The following is a 12,492-nucleotide window of genomic DNA, read 5'->3' as shown; positions in this document are numbered from 1 at the left end:
AGCTTGGCCTCCGCTGTCACTCCAGTCTGTTCTCCACTGCCATCAGTAACTTCACTATTACACAGTCTGTTCTCCACTGCCATCAGTAACTTCACTATTACAGTCTGTTCTCCACTGCCATCAGTAACTTCACTATTACAGTCTGTTCTCCACTGCCATCAGTAACTTCACTATTACAGTCTGTTCTCCACTGCCATCAGTAACTTCACTATTACAGTCTGTTCTCCACTGCCATCAGTAACTTCACAATTACAGTCTGTTCTCCACTGCCATCAGTAACTTCACTATTACAGTCTGTTCTCCACTGCCATCAGTAACTTCACTATTACAGTCTGTTCTCCACTGCCATCAGTAACTTCACTATTACAGTCTGTTCTCCACTGCCATCAGTAACTTCACTATTACAGTCTGTTCTCCACTGCCATCAGTAACTTCACTATTACAGTCTGTTCTCCACTGCCATCAGTAACTTCACTATTACAGTCTTCTCTCCACTGCCATCAGTAACTTCACTATTACAGTCTGCTCTCCACTGCCATCAGTAACTTCACTATTACAGTCTGTTCTCCACTGCCATCAGTAACTTCACTATTACAGTCTGCTCTCCACAGCCATCAGTAACTTCACTATTACAGTCTGTTCTCCACTGCCATCAGTAACTTCACTATTACAGTCTGCTCTCAACTGCCATCAGTAACTTCACTATTACAGTCTGTTCTCCACTGCCATCAGTAACTTCACTATTACAGTATGTTCTCCACAGCCATCAGTAACTTCACTATTACAGTCTGCTCTCCACTGCCATCAGTAACTTCACTATTACAGTCTGCTCTCCACTGCCATCAGTAACTTCACTATTACAGTCTGCTCTCCACTGCCATCAGTAACTTCACTATTACAGTCTGTTCTCCACTGCCATCAGTAACTTCACTATTACACAGTCTGTTCTCCACTGCCATCAGTAACTTCACTAGTACAGTCTGTTCTCCACTGCCATCAGTAACTTCACTATCACACAGTCTGTTCTCCACTGCCATCAGTAACTTCACTATTACAGTCTGTTCTCCACTGCTATCAGTAACTTCACAATTACAGTCTGCTCTCCACTGCCATCAGTAACTTCACAATTACAGTCTGCTCTCCACTGCCATCAGTAACTTCACTATTACAGTCTGTTCTCCACTGCCATCAGCAACTTCACTATTACAGTCTGTTCTCCACTGCCATCAGTAACTTCACTATTACAGTCTGCTCTCCACTGCCATCAGTAACTTCACTATTACAGTCTGTTCTCCACTGCCATCAGTAACTTCACAATTACAGTCTGCTCTCCACTGCCATCAGTAACTTCACTATTACAGTCTGTTCTCCACTGCCACCAGTAACTTCACTATTACAGTCTGTTCTCCACTGCCATCAGTAACTTCACTATTACACAGTCTGTTCTCCACTGCCATCAGTAACTTCACTAGTACAGTCTGTTCTCCACTGCCATCAGTAACTTCACTATTACAGTCTGTTCTCCACTGCCATCAGTAACTTCACTATTACACAGTCTGTTCTCCACTGCCACCAGTAACTTCACTATTACACAGTCTGTTCTCCACTGCCATCAGTAACTTCACTAGTACAGTCTGTTCTCCACTGCCATCAGTAACTTCACTAGTACAGTCTGTTCTCCACTGCCATCAGTAACTTCACTATTACAGTCTGTTCTCCACTGCCATCAGTAACTTCACTATTACAGTCTGTTCTCCACTGCCATCAGTAACTTCACTATTACACAGTCTGTTCTCCACTGCCATCAGTAACTTCACTAGTACAGTCTGTTCTCCACTGCCATCAGTAACTTCACTATTACAGTCTGTTCTCCACTGCCATCAGTAACTTCACTAGTACAGTCTGTTCTCCACTGCCATCAGTAACTTCACTATTACAGTCTGTTCTCCACTGCCATCAGTAACTTCACTATTACAGTCTGTTCTCCACTGCCATCAGTAACTTCACTATTATACAGTCTGTTCTCCACTGCCATCAGTAACTTCACTATTACAGTCTGTTCTCCACAGCCATCAGTAACTTCACTATTACACAGTCTGTTCTCCACTGCCATCAGTAACTTCACTATTACAGTCTGTTCTCCACTGCTATCAGTAACTTCACTATTACAGTCTGTTCTCCACTGCCATCAGTAACTTCACTATTACACAGTCTGTTCTCCACTGCCACCAGTAACTTCACTATTACACAGTCTGTTCTCCACTGCCATCAGTAACTTCACTATTACAGTCTGTTCTCCACTGCCATCAGTAACTTCACTATTACAGTCTGTTCTCCACTGCTATCAGTAACTTCACTATTACAGTCTGTTCTCCACTGCCATCAGTAACTTCACTATTACACAGTCTGTTCTCCACTGCCACCAGTAACTTCACTATTACACAGTCTGTTCTCCACTGCCATCAGTAACTTCACTATTACACAGTCTGTTCTCCACTGCCATCAGTAACTTCACTATTACAGTCTGTTCTCCACTGCCATCAGTAACTTCACTATTACAGTCTGTTCTCCACTGCCATCAGTAACTTCACTATTATACAGTCTGTTCTCCACTGCCACCAGTAACTTCACTATTACACAGTCTGTTCTCCACTGCCATCAGTAACTTCACTATTACACAGTCTGTTCTCCACTGCCATCAGTAACTTCACAATTACAGTCTGCTCTCCACTGCCATCAGTAACTTCACTATTACACAGTCTGCTCTCCACTGCCATCAGTAACTTCACAATTACAGTCTGCTCTCCACTGCCATCAGTAACTTCACTATTACAGTCTGCTCTCCACAGCCATCAGTAACTTCACTATTACACAGTCTGTTCTCCACTGCCATCAGTAACTTCACTATTACACAGTCTGTTCTCCACTGCCATCAGTAACTTCACTATTACAGTCTGTTCTCCACTGCCATCAGTAACTTCACTATTACAGTATGTTCTCCACTGCCATCAGTAACTTCACTATTACAGTCTGTTCTCCACTGCCATCAGTAACTTCACTAGTACAGTCTGTTCTCCACTGCCATCAGTAACTTCACTATTACAGTCTGTTCTCCACTGCCATCAGTAACTTCACTATTACAGTCTGTTCTCCACTGCCATCAGTAACTTCACTATTACAGTCTGTTCTCCACTGCCATCAGTAACTTCACTATTACAGTCTGTTCTCCACTGCCATCAGTAACTTCACTATTACAGTCTGTTCTCCACTGCCATCAGTAACTTCACTATTACAGTCTGTTCTCCACTGCCATCAGTAACTTCACTATTACAGTCTGTTCTCCACTGCCATCAGTAACTTCACTATTACAGTCTGTTCTCCACTGCCATCAGTAACTTCACTATTACAGTCTTCTCTCCACTGCCATCAGTAACTTCACTATTACAGTCTGCTCTCCACTGCCATCAGTAACTTCACTATTACAGTCTGTTCTCCACTGCCATCAGTAACTTCACTATTACAGTCTGCTCTCCACAGCCATCAGTAACCTCACTATTACAGTCTGTTCTCCACTGCCATCAGTAACTTCACTATTACAGTCTGCTCTCCACTGCCATCAGTAACTTCACTATTACAGTCTGTTCTCCACTGCCATCAGTAACTTCACTATTACAGTATGTTCTCCACAGCCATCAGTAACTTCACTATTACAGTCTGTTCTCCACTGCCATCAGTAACTTCACTATTACAGTCTGTTCTCCACTGCCATCAGTAACTTCACTATTACAGTCTGCTCTCCACAGCCATCAGTAACTTCACTATTACAGTCTGTTCTCCACTGCCATCAGTAACTTCACTATTACAGTCTGCTCTCCACTGCCATCAGTAACTTCACTATTACAGTCTGTTCTCCACTGCCATCAGTAACTTCACTATTACAGTATGTTCTCCACAGCCATCAGTAACTTCACTATTACAGTCTGTTCTCCACTGCCATCAGTAACTTCACTATTACAGTCTGCTCTCCACTGCCATCAGTAACTTCACTATTACAGTATGTTCTCCACAGCCATCAGTAACTTCACTATTACAGTCTGCTCTCCACTGCCATCAGTAACTTCACTATTACAGTCTGTTCTCCACTGCCATCAGTAACTTCACTATTACAGTCTGCTCTCCACTGCCATCAGTAACTTCACTATTACAGTCTGCTCTCCACTGCCATCAGTAACTTCACTATTACAGTCTGTTCTCCACTGCCATCAGTAACTTCACTATTACACAGTCTGTTCTCCACTGCCATCAGTAACTTCACTAGTACAGTCTGTTCTCCACTGCCATCAGTAACTTCACTATCACACAGTCTGTTATCCACTGCCATCAGTAACTTCACTATTACAGTCTGTTCTCCACTGCTATCAGTAACTTCACAATTACAGTCTGCTCTCCACTGCCATCAGTAACTTCACAATTACAGTCTGCTCTCCACTGCCATCAGTAACTTCACTATTACAGTCTGTTCTCCACTGCCATCAGCAACTTCACTATTACAGTCTGTTCTCCACTGCCATCAGTAACTTCACTATTACAGTCTGTTCTCCACTGCCATCAGCAACTTCACTATTACAGTCTGTTCTCCACTGCCATCAGTAACTTCACTATTACAGTCTGCTCTCCACTGCCATCAGTAACTTCACTATTACAGTCTGTTCTCCACTGCCACCAGTAACTTCACTATTACAGTCTGTTCTCCACTGCCATCAGTAACTTCACTATTACACAGTCTGTTCTCCACTGCCATCAGTAACTTCACTAGTACAGTCTGTTCTCCACTGCCATCAGTAACTTCACTATTACAGTCTGTTCTCCACTGCCATCAGTAACTTCACTATTACACAGTCTGTTCTCCCCCGCCACCAGTAACTTCACTATTACACAGTCTGTTCTCCACTGCCATCAGTAACTTCACTAGTACAGTCTGTTCTCCACTGCCATCAGTAACTTCACTAGTACAGTCTGTTCTCCACTGCCATCAGTAACTTCACTATTACAGTCTGTTCTCCACTGCCATCAGTAACTTCACTATTACAGTCTGTTCTCCACTGCCATCAGTAACTTCACTATTACACAGTCTGTTCTCCACTGCCATCAGTAACTTCACTAGTACAGTCTGTTCTCCACTGCCATCAGTAACTTCACTATTACAGTCTGTTCTCCACTGCCATCAGTAACTTCACTATTACACAGTCTGTTCTCCACTGCCATCAGTAACTTCACTATTACACAGTCTGTTCTCCACTGCCATCAGTAACTTCACTATTACAGTCTGCTCTCCACTGCCATCAGTAACTTCACTATTACAGTCTGTTCTCCACTGCCATCAGTAACTTCACAATTACAGTCTGCTCTCCACTGCCATCAGTAACTTCACTGTTACAGTCTGTTCTCCACTGCCATCAGTAACTTCACTATTACAGTCTGTTCTCCACTGCCATCAGTAACTTCACTATTACAGTCTGTTCTCCACTGCCATCAGTAACTTCACTATTACACAGTCTGTTCTCCACTGCCATCAGTAACTTCACTATTACACAGTCTGCTCTCCACTGCCATCAGTAACTTCACAATTACAGTCTGCTCTTCACTGCCATCAGTGACTTCACTATTACAGTCTGCTCTCCACTGCCATCAGTAACTTCACTATTACAGTCTGTTCTCCACTGCCATCAGTAACTTCACTATTACAGTCTGCTCTCCACTGCCATCAGTAACTTCACTATTACAGTCTGTTCTCCACTGCCATCAGTAACTTCACTATTACACAGTCTGCTCTCCACTGCCATCAGTAACTTCACTATTACACAGTCTGCTCTCCACTGCCATCAGTAACTTCACAATTACAGTCTGCTCTCCACTGCCATCAGTAACTTCACTATTACAGTCTGTTCTCCACTGCCATCAGTAACTTCACTATTACAGTCTGCTCTCCACTGCCATCAGTAACTTCACTATTACAGTCTGTTCTCCACTGCCATCAGTAACTTCACTATTACACAGTCTGTTCTCCACTGCCATCAGTAACTTCACTATTACAGTCTGTTCTCCACTGCCACCAGTAACTTCACTATTACAGTCTGTTCTCCACAGCCATCAGTAACTTCCCTATTACAGTCTGTTCTCCACAGCCATCAGTAACTTCACTATTACAGTCTGTTCTCCACTGCCATCAGTAACTTCACTATTACAGTCTGTTCTCCACTGCCATCAGTAACTTCACTATTACAGTCTGTTCTCCACTGCCATCAGTAACTTCACTATTACAGTCTGCTCTCCACTGCCATCAGTAACTTCACTATTACAGTCTGTTCTCCACTGCCATCAGCAACTTCACTATTACAGTCTGTTCTCCACTGCCATCAGTAACTTCACTATTACAGTCTGCTCTCCACTGCCATCAGTAACTTCACTATTACAGTCTGTTCTCCACTGCCATCAGTAACTTCACAATTACAGTCTGCTCTCCACTGCCATCAGTAACTTCACTATTACAGTCTGCTCTCCACTGCCACCAGTAACTTCACTATTACAGTCTGTTCTCCACTGCCATCAGTAACTTCACTATTACAGTCTGTTCTCCACTGCCATCAGTAACTTCACTATTACAGTCTGTTCTCCACTGCCATCAGTAACTTCACTATTACAGTCTGTTCTCCACTGCCATCAGTAACTTCACTATTACAGTCTGTTCTCCACTGCCATCAGTAACTTCACTATTACACAGTCTGTTCTCCACTGCCATCAGTAACTTCACTATTACAGTCTGTTCTCCACTGCCATCAGTAACTTCACTATTACAGTCTGTTCTCCACTGCTATCAGTAACTTCACTATTACACAGGACGGATGATGCACCACTCCAAGCTGTCTCGTAAGATGAAGGTGGCATCCATTTTCATTTCAAGACTACCACAAATGAAAGGCGCAGCAACTTGCAGTAAATATTTACAGTATGCAGACAGACACATCAGAGTAATCTTCAAAATGTGTTCATTGAATTCAACGGTTTTAACAAAGGTGTTATTCAGGAGGCTGTATTAGTGCTGCCTAAACCTCTGAATTAAATTAAGTTGTTTAAACAAAACAAAAAATAGTAGCCTATTGCAAAAATCATATTAAAACAGCTTGGTAAACTGTTTTGAACAGATATCAGAAAGATAGTATAGATCCTGATCTCACAAAGCGATGCAGTTATAGGCGGTAGCAGCTATGGACAACTAGACCTCTCAACTTTCATTTTGGCGCTGTTTGCTGTATTATAGCCTATATTTCAACATCATATCAACATCTATCATCTATGGTTGCTGGACAAACTGTGACAGTTTCCTCTTGAGCACAAGGACTCATGATAGAGTGCCACAAAAGCTATAACGGTTGGCCGTTATGACCAAAAATAATAACTTCTGCGATGACTGAACTCAGACTGACTCCATTGTGACCCCGTGGAGATGGAAAGCCCATGCAGACAGTCAGCAGGTAGGAGCGATGGCCAGCCAGCCATGCAGCACAGAGACCTGTGTGAGCGCTGCTGAGGTGTGAGGGTCTCTGTCAGCATAGTGAACTGCTGACCCCAACAAGGGGAAGGAAGTGCCCTGCCAGCTCCATGCCATTTTTCATCTCCCTGATAGACCTCAAAAGAGAGAGAGACACAGAGAGAGCCAGGGAGAGAGAGAGAAGAGACTGCTCCGATAATAAAAAGAAGTTGCTGCCGTGAAGTGTGGTGAGGTGTTGGATGGAGGCCTCCTAAGCCCTGACCCCTGACCCCTGACCCCTGCTATTTTAAAGAGCGTCCACCTCAGCTCCTTAATCAAAGCCTGATGCGTATCACATTGACCCCGCCCCCCCCCCCCCAAACCCAGGCGGATTCCCGTCACACTTTTTCACAGCGGGGCTCATGGAAAGATAAGGATCCCCAGGTTGACACCCAGATCAAGAGAGAAAATGCTGGGAAGGATGAGGTGTGTGTGTGTGTGTGTGTGTGTGTGTGTGTGTGTGTGTGTGTGTGTACGTTCTATCAAATGGTAAATGGACTGCATTTATATAGCGCTTTTATCCAAAGTGCTTTACAATGTGCCTACATTCACCCATCCACACACTGAAGGCGGCCAGCTGCCACACAGGGTGCTGGCACAGCCACCGGGAGCAATTGGGGTTCAGTGTCTTGCCCAAGGACACTTCGACACGCGGACTGGAGGAGCCGGGGATCGAACCACCGACCTTCTGGTTGGTGGACGACGCGTTCTACCGCCTGAGCCACAGCTGCCCCAGGGTCCCTGCTACCAGGGTCAGGATCCTGGTCAATATCAAAATGGGTGATCTCTGTAGTCAATCATAAGATAATACGCACACAATACACAACATGCTTAGTTTAGAGTATATCAGTGCTCATTACCGCGTCGTATGAATGTTTGTGTGTAGTTCTCTATCAGAGATTTTCCCATGGCGATTAACTGATCGATAACTGGCCATTAACATCCACAAGACTTGTGCAGTTCATTACAAACTATGAACTATAATCTTTTATGAGTACTGATATACTTCATCAGTAAGCATTATGTTACATGTAGCATTGTCATGAGGCATTGTGATAGGTAGTCTCCCCAGCCCTATTTACATCAAAACTATTACCTGGGGATGTCCAGTGATGTGTATTGAAGAGATTGTTGTTGAATCTAGATTTTCTGTCATTTGTAACGTAAACATTCCTGCACAAATTGCCTACCGTATTTCAGTAAAGGCACAGATCGATTCTATCTATCTATCTATCTATCTATCTATCTATCTATCTATCTATCTATCTATCTATCTATCTATCTATCTACAGTATCTATAAATGGGGGGCAAGTGGGCAATCTCTGTCCCACTATCTGTTCTCTGATAAATTTTTGTCCCAAGATGTCATCGTATGTCATAAGAGCAAAATAATCTTATGACATCACTAATGACATCACTAATGATGTCATAAGCACTGATGATGTCATAGTGATGTCATAAGAGCTAGAGCATCTTATGACATGTGTGATGTCATAAGAGCTAAATCATCTTATGACACAGTGATATCATAAATCATCTTATATAAGCGAGTGACATCACGCAGCGGCCGAGCTGCATTATGCGAGCTGCAGTGCGGGCGAGGCCACGCAGTGGGCGAGCCTAGGCATCGAGCGCGCGAGATGCCTAGTAAATGAAACTTTGGGTAATTTAAGTAGTAATAATTTGTTTTTGGTGTGCAAATAATTTTTTGTTTCTTCCTCTGATTTTCTTTCATCTTCCTGTCATGTAAAATAGAGGGAGTAGTGGAATAGAGGTTAGGGTTAGGTTAGGCTGAAGGTTTCCAAATGTAGTTCAGTGAAAAACTGAAAGTTTTGCTTTGCTCAATCAGGAAATGACTAATCGGTGGTATCGGTGATTTCAGAAGATTGGAGTATTTCACTAGACGAGTCTCCACATGATACTAGTCTTGGGCGTTAGAAAGTGTTACTCAAGTTTTCCATTCCCCCTTTGCCAGTCACACACTGACACAATTTAAAACACAATCCAAATTCATACTTCATAAATGTGTATGAAGTTTTGCATCACTCCAGTGAGATGACTCTGGCTCTGTTTGATCAAGAGAGGGGGAGAGCGAGAGAGGAGAGGAGAGAGAGAGAGAGAGAGAGAGAGAGAGAGAGAGAGAGAGAGAGAGAGAGAGACGAGAGAGAGCGAGAGAGAGAGAGAGAGAGAGAGAGAGAGAGAGAGAGAGAGAGAGAGAGAGAGAGAGAGAGAGAGAGGAAAAATGAGGCTGCCAGTGGTTAATTGAGCATACAGATTCCTAATGTGTGGTGCGGTGGCCTCGCAGATGAAGGATGGCACTTTTTCACCATGCCTCTTCCTTTGTTTCCTCTTTAAGGCTAATGAAGTGGCCTCCCTCCCTCCCGCCTGGGCCGGACGCTGGCTCACACAGCACAGACACTCTCACATCCCCATTCACAAAGTCTACCAGACCCCCGCCCCTTCCCGGACACCCTGCTAGACAAACACTCACACACACATGCAGAGACATAACAACACACACACAGGGTTCATATGCCGGCATGCAATCACACACGCGCGCACCACGCACACACAAATTGAGTTATGAGCTGGACGTTTGTGATAAACTCACGCTCTGGGCTCATGTTACAGCATATTAATTATCAAAGCCGTGGACCTGTTTATTTTTACTGTCTCAAAACAGCAAGCATCCATTATCCAAAGATTTTTTGTCTCATCCCCCCCCCCCCCCACTGCCCATAGCCTTCAGGTCTCTCACTAATGAGCTGAACACTGAGGAAACGTGGAAGCGATTAGGCCAGGCTTAGCTGTTTGAACAACGGGGTGATGATATTGTACCTTATGATTACTTCCATTTATATGAAGAGAAAAAGGGTGTGAGAGCGACAGTGTTTGTAGCACCGCGCGCCCCCGCTACGCGACAGTGTTTGTAGCACCGCGCTCCCGCTACGCGACAGTGTTTGTAGCACCCGCGCTCCCGCTACGCGACAGTGTTTGTAGCACCGCGCTCCCGCTACGCGAGGCCCGGCTGACTTCACATGGGTTTTCCTGTGGAAGCTCAACTAGTGAGTGATGATGGCATTTTGTGGGCGACCTCTCACTCCCCTCCTTATCCAAGGTGGGCCTAAAGCTCCTTCAGAAACTCTTTCTCTTCACTGTGGCAGCCCAGGCCAAGTGGGTTCTGCTCACCCAAAACATGTTCAAGGTGCTCCATGACCATATGTTTGCTCATTGGGGAGCGGAGCAGGGAAGGGCTGGACTCTGTGACCTTCACCCAGGTTGAGCACTGAATACTCCAGGCTCTGCTCGCTTGGGTTCATGCCAGGTGAACATAGTGGTGGAGCATCCCGACCATGCAACCCCCAGCCCGGTGAGCACGGGACGGGCGGCGACGCGCAAGAGGCACAGAACGAGAGCGTGAAGGTGAGAAAATGTCAAGTTTTCGGGAGCTACAGTGAGAGAAGCCGCATTGTTTTCAGCTCCATGATCATTGCGGCGTTGCGTTTTGAAAGGGTTTCCTCGGCACTGGTCGGGATGCCTCATGGCGGTTGGATTTTCTCTCCACCTGGAGAGGATTGTGCGAGCCTTTAGTTGGAAGTGAAAACATGAACGGGCTCACCGGCTTAGTTCTTACAATCCAACCTGTGGTCTTTTGCCGCATTTCATCCCCTCTCTCTCTCTCCCCAACTTTCCTGTCTGCCTGCTGTCCTATCAAAAAAGGCAAAAAATAATCAAAAAGAAAAAGTTAGAACATGACAAAGTTGGAGTAACAAGGTTTTCACTTAGCACTACAGCAATATGCTCACACATGAAAATTGCCTCCTTCCCATCCTCCATTTGACAGACAGCGACATTGCAGGAATCAAATTGGAGTGTTTTCACCCGATGTTATACATTTAAAATTCAAATAAAAACGGCTTTAGAAACTGTTTTGAACCGATATCAGAAAAATATTTAGGTCACTACTACAGACCTCACGTCAACTTTCATTTTGCCTCAATCTTTTCACAGGTTTCCAACGTTGGTGCAGGCCATCATGACATTTATTCAAGGCAGACGGAAGAAAACCAGGTACTGTTACGCCAGCCTTAGTACACGCTGTCAGGTACATGTTCTTTAAATCAGCATCGAACTTCCATTTTTCACTTGTTTCATTATGAAATCAATTCCCTATTTAGATATATTCAGCTATGACAATAACTGGCGGCATTAGCAGAAACGCCTCGATATAACAGTTCCCTGTTTTAGTTCTCTTAGTTTATAAGTAAAAGTGGTGTGGTTTCACAACCAGTTGGTGCCAGGGTTAAGTTTCGCTATGACTGAGTTTTAGATTCACTTGACCTTTTAGTATATTTCCGAAAGCCAAGGTCACAAGTTGAATGAAATAAGAAAAAATATATATATGTGTCCAAAGGACTTAATGTATGTGTTCATTGTTTAAAAAAGTAATGTAAGAGGACATTATGAAATTGTTTATAGATGGTTTTCATGGAATTGTGTTGCTAGGGAACAGTTTGGAACATATAGCTTATGGCCTGTCAGTTATTGTACTAGCAAACACTACTGCAACAACAGGAAGTAAGCTGGGGGAAACAGAATGTTTATGTTGTCGAGTTGAAACCGTCTATATTACAGTAGATGGTGATTTTTTTTTCATGATTTTTTTGATCCAACTCAACTAATTTTAGATTTGACAAAGACAAACTCCAGATATTATTGAGGTTATGTTTTGATTATTTTTTATCCTTTATTTTATTTAAATTCTATGTAGAAGGTAGAGGTTTTAACTTTAGTTCAAATTAATTTCCCCCAATGATCTCCCTTCTTTTTACATTACCAGCTTTTTTCTTTGCATTTTTATTTTACCTCTTTTAATATGTACTTTTACTCATAGTTTCAGTTA

This window comes from Poromitra crassiceps, assembly GCF_964638095.1.
Source record: "Poromitra crassiceps genome assembly, chromosome: 1".
Taxonomy (NCBI): Eukaryota; Metazoa; Chordata; class Actinopteri; order Beryciformes; family Melamphaidae; genus Poromitra; species Poromitra crassiceps.
Note: the sequence above shows the minus strand (reverse complement) of the source record.